Source organism: Sminthopsis crassicaudata, chromosome 5 (genome assembly GCF_048593235.1).
Source record: "Sminthopsis crassicaudata isolate SCR6 chromosome 5, ASM4859323v1, whole genome shotgun sequence".
In the NCBI taxonomy this organism is placed as follows: Eukaryota; Metazoa; Chordata; class Mammalia; order Dasyuromorphia; family Dasyuridae; genus Sminthopsis; species Sminthopsis crassicaudata.
The window spans coordinates 107,072,010-107,080,632 of NC_133621.1; positions in this window are offsets into that span (position 1 = coordinate 107,072,010).

Sequence of the window (8,623 nt, forward strand, 5' to 3'; positions counted from 1 at the left end):
CTTGCCTTGGGCATGAATTGGATTTAAATGAGGTAGAGTTACAAAAAGTCATCATCCTCACTCTCTCTTCCAGAGACATCAAAGTCCAGGCAGGATGCAAAGTGATGGCCCAGGACACATGTGGGATACAATGCAGGTTGCTGGTCACCTGAAGTCGAAATTTCAGAGCAATATCTATCTCTTCCCTTTCCCTCAGATTCAGTAGACAATGAGCCACCAACTCCTGTCCACACTCTCTATCATCCTAATTAGTTGCCTGTCTCAGGCCTATCCCCTACAATCTTCTTAGCATCACACTGCCATCTTAGTCTTTTCAAACACCACTTTCATAATGTTGTAAAACATCAAATTGAGTATGTAGGTGGGTGAGTAGAGTGTCAGGTCTGGAGTGAGAAAGACTCATCTTCTGAGTTCAAAGCTGACCTCAGACACTTACTAGTTCTGTGACCCTGGTCAAGGCACTTAATCCTGTCTGCCTTAATTACCTCTTCTGTAAAATGAGCTGGAGAAGAAAATGGAAAACCACTCCAATATGTTTGCCAAGAAAACCTCAAACAGTGTTAGTTAGAATAGGATATGACTGAAATGACTGAACAATAAAACATCAAATTGTCTGTTTGGCCTCAAATAGTCAAAACTTCCTAGCTTAAAATTTATTTATCTGACACTTAAAGGACAGCTAGAAGGCAAAGTAACCAGAATACTGGGCCTGGAGTCCAAAAGACTAGTTCAAATCCAACTGCATTCATTTACTAACTGTGTGACCCTGGCCAAATCACTTCACCTTTGTTTGCCTCAGTTTCCTCATCTGCAAAATGAGGGTGGATAATAATAGTATCTACCTCCCAGGATTATTGTGAGGATCAAATGATTTAATAATTGTAAAGCACTTAAAACAGTGCCTCGCACATGGCAAACACTATGTAACTGTTACCTATTGCCTCTTTTAGTGGAAAAAGCACCAGATCATACACTGAGCCATCTGGATATTTAGTCCTGCCTTTCATTAATTGTGTGATCACCAACAATCATTCTGAATTTCAGATTCATTATCAGTAAATGAACGGGTTAAACTAAGTGATCTCTAAGATTTCTCAAAAAAAATTTACATGTATAATTGGAACTACACCTGTGATTTCATTGGGGTGAAGTATGGGGACTCCCTGGTGATGAATTCCATGCAAGTTGACAGCTTCTCTGCAATTATGGTATTGGAGGGGGCAGCTAGGTGGCTCAGTGGATAGAGCACTGGCCTTGAATTCAGGAGGACCCGAGTTCAAATCTGGTCTCAGACCCTTAACATTTCCTAGCTGTGTGATCCTGGGCAAGTCACTTAACCCCAGCCTCAGGAAAAACAAAACAAAACAAAAACAAAAAACAAAAAAAAAGTTATGGTGTTGGAGAGCTGCTCTCATTAAAGTGTACATTCTGTGAGCATAGGGACTGTTTTTGCCTTTCTTGGTAGTCTCAATGCTTAGCACAGTGCCCCATGCAATGAGAGCCCTTAATCACTTCTTGTTGACTCTCTAATAGAACACTGAAAGGTTAGGTGACTTGCCCTTACCTGAGATCCCACCATCCAGAAGAGTCTTCCTAACTCTAAGGCTAGATATCTATCTACTGTTCCTTGCTTCATCTCATTAGAATTCTAAATCTATAATTAACTTCACATATATGTATATGTGTGTATGTGTCTTAACCTCCTCCTTCAGCTGATTACTTTACATATAATATGTTATCAATAAGCACTATCTCATATATGATTTTGATTAAATATATACTTGTGCAATGGGATAGGATGGGATGGAATGGGATGGGATGTTATGGAATGGAATTGATAAAAACCAATTAGATTTTTTAGAAGAATTAGGAAGAGCAATCAGGAGGTTGCATGGAAAGGAGTATGGATTCCTTTCCTCTTGAAATACAACACATGCTTTGACTGCAACCTGTAATCCTGAAAAGTTGAATAAAGACCTGTGATTTTATTAGTGTAGAGAACTCCTAAATGATGATATCTCATCACCTTTTCCTCAATTTATATTAAGAGTTGTCTAGGATACTATTAAGGGACCTGTCCAGGGTAACACAATCAGTAGGTATCAGAGAATGATTCAAAATTAAGTCCTCCTAGTTCCAAGTTCAGTTCTCTCTCCTTTGTGCCCGGATGCCTCTAGAAAGACAGAAGAAAAAGGAAATTCTAATTATTTTAAATCCATGAAACATGATTTTAAAATAATTATCTGTTATCTTAGTCAACAAGACTTAAAAATTCTAGACAAGTCAGGGGGAAAATGGAGTTACTCTGACTGTTGAGCATTATGTAGGCAAAGCCTCCATGCTACCTAGATTTCATTCACCTAGGACCAAACTGGCTGAATTTGCACCTGACTTTTCTCCATCGTTTGGCCCAGGGAAGCTCAAACTCAGATCGCAGTCTCCTTACCCAGATTGCTTCTGTGCCAACATCAGTTGACCCAGTGGACTCATTTTACTTAATTGACCTGTGGATTTAGTCCAGCAAGTGGTTTAACCAATTCTCTAACTGGCCGGCAGGGTGTATCTGGCTGAGGTCGGCTGAATATTTTGGCCTCATGCAGGCTCAGATTCCGTTTTCTAAGCCACCTGGAAGTGACTTTTACCTAGAAAGAAGGGTAGTCTGTCTACACAAGGCCTTCTCTGTTGTAGGAAAGCTGGGTAGGGCACGAAGCCACATTTGGACGTGGCGCAGACGCATCCACCACAGCAACATTTGTGTTGGCAACACTTGGAGCTGAAATGACTTACCCACCTAAGCTGGGACTTCATAATTACTGTAATGTTTCAGTTATGTACCAAATGACCTCACTGGCAGCCCAAAAATAGAATCACAGATCGAGGTGTTGGCCCTGTTGGCAAAAGGAGGCCTGAAACGACTTCAGAACTCTCAGAATCCCCGTGGCAGCAGAACTGAGGTGCTGGGTGGGGGACAAGGAACCAGACTATTTAAAATATGCATAAGAAGTGGACTGTCAGTAACCCTCCATATCTCTCTTCCTCATCATTGAACTAAAATAGAGACATGAAGTCCAACACTATGATTCCTCCCTTACCAGGGAAGCAATGGAATTAAATTCTATTCAATCCAGTGTCTAATATGAAGAAACTACAATACTGTAGAGTACAAAGCTGATCACAATCAGCTTATCGTCTCCTGGAGTGACATATACACAAATAATAATAATGCAAATTAGGCAAAAGAGCTACAGGATAAACAACAGAATATTAGGAATAATTGATGGATTTAGAGGAAAAGGTTATTTGCATCAAGAAGATCAGGAAATCTCCTTGAGAGCAAGAGCTATCTCATTTTTGTATTTTAAGCTCCCAGGACTAGCATGTAATTGGTTTGTAATAAGTACCTTTTCATTCATTTATTCAGGAAAGTATTGTTACTCTCATAGCCTTACATCATAATGGTAATTATATAACTTTCCCAAGTCTCAGTTTCCCTGCCTACAAATCAAAAATGTTAACTTCTAAAAGAGCTAACTTTAAAGTTAGGTATAATATAATGGCAATTTTCTTTATAATGTGACTTGAGGGATGGCTAAAAGGCCATCATCCAAAAATAGTTTTCCCATTCCAATTTCTCTACTTTATCTTAAATCCTACCATTTGAGATTGATTCTTTGCTTAACCTGAGGGGGTTTTTCATTGTAAATAATCTATAGAATGAATAACAAGCTTTTTTTGATCATTTATATTTTATATTAAATGAGTTCTTCTGATAAAAATGGATGAAGAGAAGGAACAGGAGTTTAATGGGAAAGTGGGGAGGTAGACAAAGAATTTTGGAACACATGACACTTCCTAGAGAAGGTAGGTTCTCTTCAAGTAGTGTTCTCAGGGGACCAGATTTAGGAAACAATTAATGATTTTTTTTAAATTAACTCATCAACTGTTTATGTGTGTACCTGGAAGTCCAGCAAGTCAATAAATCAATTACCCACCTCCTTTAATGGATGAGATGTTTTGTTCTGCTACCTTAACCCGGTAAGAACACTTCTCAATTGAACCAGTCATAGGTTTTAGAGTACATTGGGGAAGTACTTTAATCAGTTAAGATGTCTTTGAAAGCTATTTGCATGAACAAAAGTGATGCTGAATAGGAAATGCATTCTGATTTGGGGGAAACTTGGTCATGCCCTGTGGATCATATAAAGATATAAAGATAAAATTTAAAAAAAATCTGGTTTGGAACACAAATGATTAGACCATCTGCTAATGAAAGTGGTGGAAGCCTTCTTGCCAAGGCCCTGAGAAAGAAATTTCTTGGAGAGGAAAGAAAAGAGCCTCCGCTTGTTTCGATCTCAGGTTCCTGCCCTACTCTACCTCCTTTGTCAGAGGAAGAGCTTGTGAACTGCCTTCCCTTGTAATTTTCTTGCAGTATCCACGGAACAGTAGTAACCAGAAATAGTGCCTGCTGGGAACCAAGGATTGATTGGACCTGAAAAGGAAAAAATTCAATTCTCCACTAAAAATCTAACAGAATATTAAAACATTCCATTGGAAACTTCTTAGAGGGATGGAAAACTTCATGTTTAGTCCACAAAAAGGACAAAAGGACTTCTACCTGCCAGTTACTCCTAAACTACATGTGCCCTCCAAACTCTCTGAATGTACTGGGGGAGAGGGTGTCACAAACTTGGGGGGAATGAAGCTGGAAGGAGGGAGGGAGGGATGAGTGTATCAACAATTGTCACTCTCATATTCCCTGGATTATGGCAGTTATCTCTGTAATTATATCTTTCATAATCTTATTTATTTAATGAAGATCTAGAGGATCTTGGTTGGTTGATATAACATCCCCTCATAGAAGAGCTCTCTTCTAAGAAATTAATCATGATGAAATGTAAGGGAATGACATGTTATATAAATATGGAGAGATTCCTTAACTGGAATGGTTATGGGTGGAACAGACAAAAAGGCCTATCAGCAACAACCAGAGCCTCTTGATTTCATTCACATCTGGAGGAGCTCAGTGAATTTTTCATTCCTGATGTCTGGTGATAGATCATGCAATAAAGAGGAAAATCTTAGATCCATCTTTCCTCTGAGGCCATATGGCCCCCAAGACACAGACCTTGATCCTTTTTTTCTATTCTATTCTAGAGATAAGACAGTAATGAGGCACAGTGGATAAAATGCTTAATCTGGAGTCAGGAAGATTTGAGTTCAAATTCAACCTCACACATTTACTAGCAAGGTGACACTGGAAGGTCATTGAACCTCTACTTGCCTCAGTTTCCTCATCTGTAAAATGAGGATCATAATAGCATGTATCTCTAAGGGTTGCTGTAAAGATCAAATGAGATATTTGTAAAGTACCTAGGACAGTGCCTGATACATGGGAAGCACATATAAATGTTAACTATTGCTATTATTATTACTATTTGAGAGACTGGAAATTCATAATTCTTGTCAGCTCAAAAAGTGATCACGAATTGGAAAATGAGTAGATAGATGCCCATCAGTTGAGGAATGGCTGAATAAGTGGTGGTATATGAAGATATTGGATTACTCTTGTTCTATAAAAAATGATGAACAAGCTGACTTTAGAAAAGCCTGGAGAGATTTACACAAACTGTTGCTGAGTGAAACAAGCAGAACCAGGTATACAATCCACACAAAAACGACAAGACTGTGAGATGAGCAAGTATAAGGGCTTAGTTCTTATCAATAATTCAATGATCCAAAGGAATCCCAATAGACTTTGGACAGAAAATACCATCTGCATCCAGAAAAAGAACTAAGAAGACTGAATGTAAATCTGTACATACTATGTTCACTTCTTTTTTCTGTTTTTTATCTCTCCCATGGCTTTTCCCTTCTGCTCTGATTTTTGTCTCCCAACATGATTCATAAAGCAATGTATATTAAAAACAAATAATTTTCTTTAATTTTTAAGTGATCATGAGTGTGCTATTGCACCCTATCATTCTACAGCCTAGTTTCTAGATCATTTTGTAACCAACCCAGCATCAATACTCAGAGGAACAAAAAAAATGACCTTCTAGACCCAAGCCATTGGTACCAAATTGAGGACTCATACAACAGTGATATGACTTTGTAAATCAATGTGGTAGGACCAACACTATGTAGAAACTCAGCTTGGTCTTGAGCCTACCTCCCTTCCGAGACTACAGCAGTATAGAGGACAGTGTGCTTCGGGGTATTGAGAGAAAACATGTATTTCTTCAATGTATGATTGATATGAAGTGCTTAAATGAACTGAGATGCCAGTCCTAAAATTGAAGGAACACCAGTTGCTGGGGGATCTCATCTAGCAGATGGCATTAGGAAGTCCTCCTTAAGATCAAGAAACAGGAAGCCCAATAGCATCTTGCATTCTCTACTTCTCCATCAATCAAATGTATGATCACAAAATGTGGTCTGTTACATAAAAGCATGTGTGGAAACTAACTTGTTCCTTTCTCGTGTTTTCATCAAAGTTAGCCTTAACATGTACATAAGCCATTCTCATTTTTTATACATGAAGAGAACAGCCATGTGTGTTCATAGTTGCCAGTGGGAGACTTCTCTTTTGCTTTCTTTTGATAGAATTATGTGCAATCTTTTCCATACTTTTGGAATCTTGCTTACCTTTGCTTGTTACCTCTTTTAAAAGTGCCTTTAAGATTTGTCACCTCAGCCATGGATTTTGTTCTAGATTTGGTCAAATTTATGTCTCCAAATAAATCTGAGAGATTCTAATAAATTCATAGACTCTTACTATGTTGCAAAAGGGCATTAGTGTGCTTTTCTTTCCCAGCCTCTACCTCTATACCCAGGATTGTAGTGAAAACCAAGAGGAGATCCCAATTTCCCATGATTTAAGGTACCCACTTTGGAAACTATGGCAACAGGCTACATATACCAGATCACAGCAATTGGAGAAAATGACTCCTAATCTCATCACAAATTAGTCACAGACACAAAAATGGTTAAGTAAACGACAAATGGTCCCTTGGAGACTTGGACCAGATGTCTGACCAGATGAAAAGAACATATAAGTTCAATCCTGACTTTACAGGGATGGAAACTGGAGCAAGTTATCCATATTTCTCAACTACAGCTTTCTTATCTGAACCAGCTCTCTGAGTTCCTCTAAAATCTGTTAGATTAAAAACTGAAAAAGCTTGAACTTCATAAGCCCTTATTCAATCAATCATTATATTTTTTAGGGGGAAGCTAGGTGGCGCAGTAGATAGAGCACCAGCCCTGAGTCAAGAGGACCTGAGTTCGAATGTGATCTCAGACACTTAACACTTCCTAGCTGTATGAACCTGGGCAAGTCACTTAACTCCAATTGCCTTAGCAAAAAAAAAATAAAATAAAATAAACATTGTGTTTTTATTGAGCATACTGGGGTTAGGGGACAATCTTTGATGAGTTTATAGTCTAGCTGTCAAGACCAACTTAAAACATAGCAAATATAAAAGAATAAAACAATATAATTGTAATGTACCATAATAACATAATAAAATAAATAGGTGCCACCAGGCAGCTAGGAGGTACAATGGTTACCTTTACCAATTGTGTGACCCTAGTCATTTAGCCTCTTTGCTTCAGTTTCCTCATCTATAAAATGAGGATAATAATAGCACTTGTCTCCTATAATTGTAATGAGGATCAAATGGAATAAACACTTTAGTGTTTTGTAAAGTGTCAAATACAATATTAATATCTGTGAAGTGTTAAATATAATACAAATGCATTTACATAAGTGAATATATAACTGCTAGCTATATATTAACATGAGTAAAACAGAAAAAGATGAAGGACAAATTATTCTGTTTATAAATACAAATTGGAAATTCAGAGACAGGAGATAAAAATCTATCCTCTGTTGCAGTACATAGAAATAAAATTTCAAATTACAATATGTTAAATAAAATCATTTTAAGCGTAATAAAAATTTTAAGTTCCAATTATTTAGGTGGATAGAAAAAACAATCATATAATCATAGTCCAAGAGAACTGGAGAAGGACAGAAGGTACTGACCAGAAGTTCCAGTTTTAAGCATTCCCTGATCTAGGTTACTTCTAAGGATGTGCTGGAGCTAGCTCATATGGTTCTCCAGAGAGCTGATTGTTAAATTTTCAGCGTGAACATTTATACCACAAAAATTGGAAAATTCTACAAATCTAGACTGAAGTGAAATTAATAAGTATTTAGCACTTTACAAATATCATTTCATTTAATCCTCACAATAATTTTGCAAGTTAGATGCTTTTACAATCCCAATTTTATATTTAAGTAAAATGAGACAAATAGAGGTTATATGACTTGCCCAAAGTCACCCAAATTATGACAGAGGCTGGAGATCTTTCCAGCTCCAAACACAGAGTTACTATACTCCCTACTCAAGAAAGTGATGGAGAAAATATGAAAAGTGCACATTAAACTAAAGTGTTCTCTGCATACATTTTTTCCAGCATATCTGGAACTAGATTATTTGTTGAACATTTGTTACCTTCCTTATCAGAAGCTTGTAGATTTAAGTCTTAGAAATTAACTGGTCTCTCCCAACTATGGCTCACATAGCTCATAAGTGTCTCTGGTGAAATTTTCACCCAG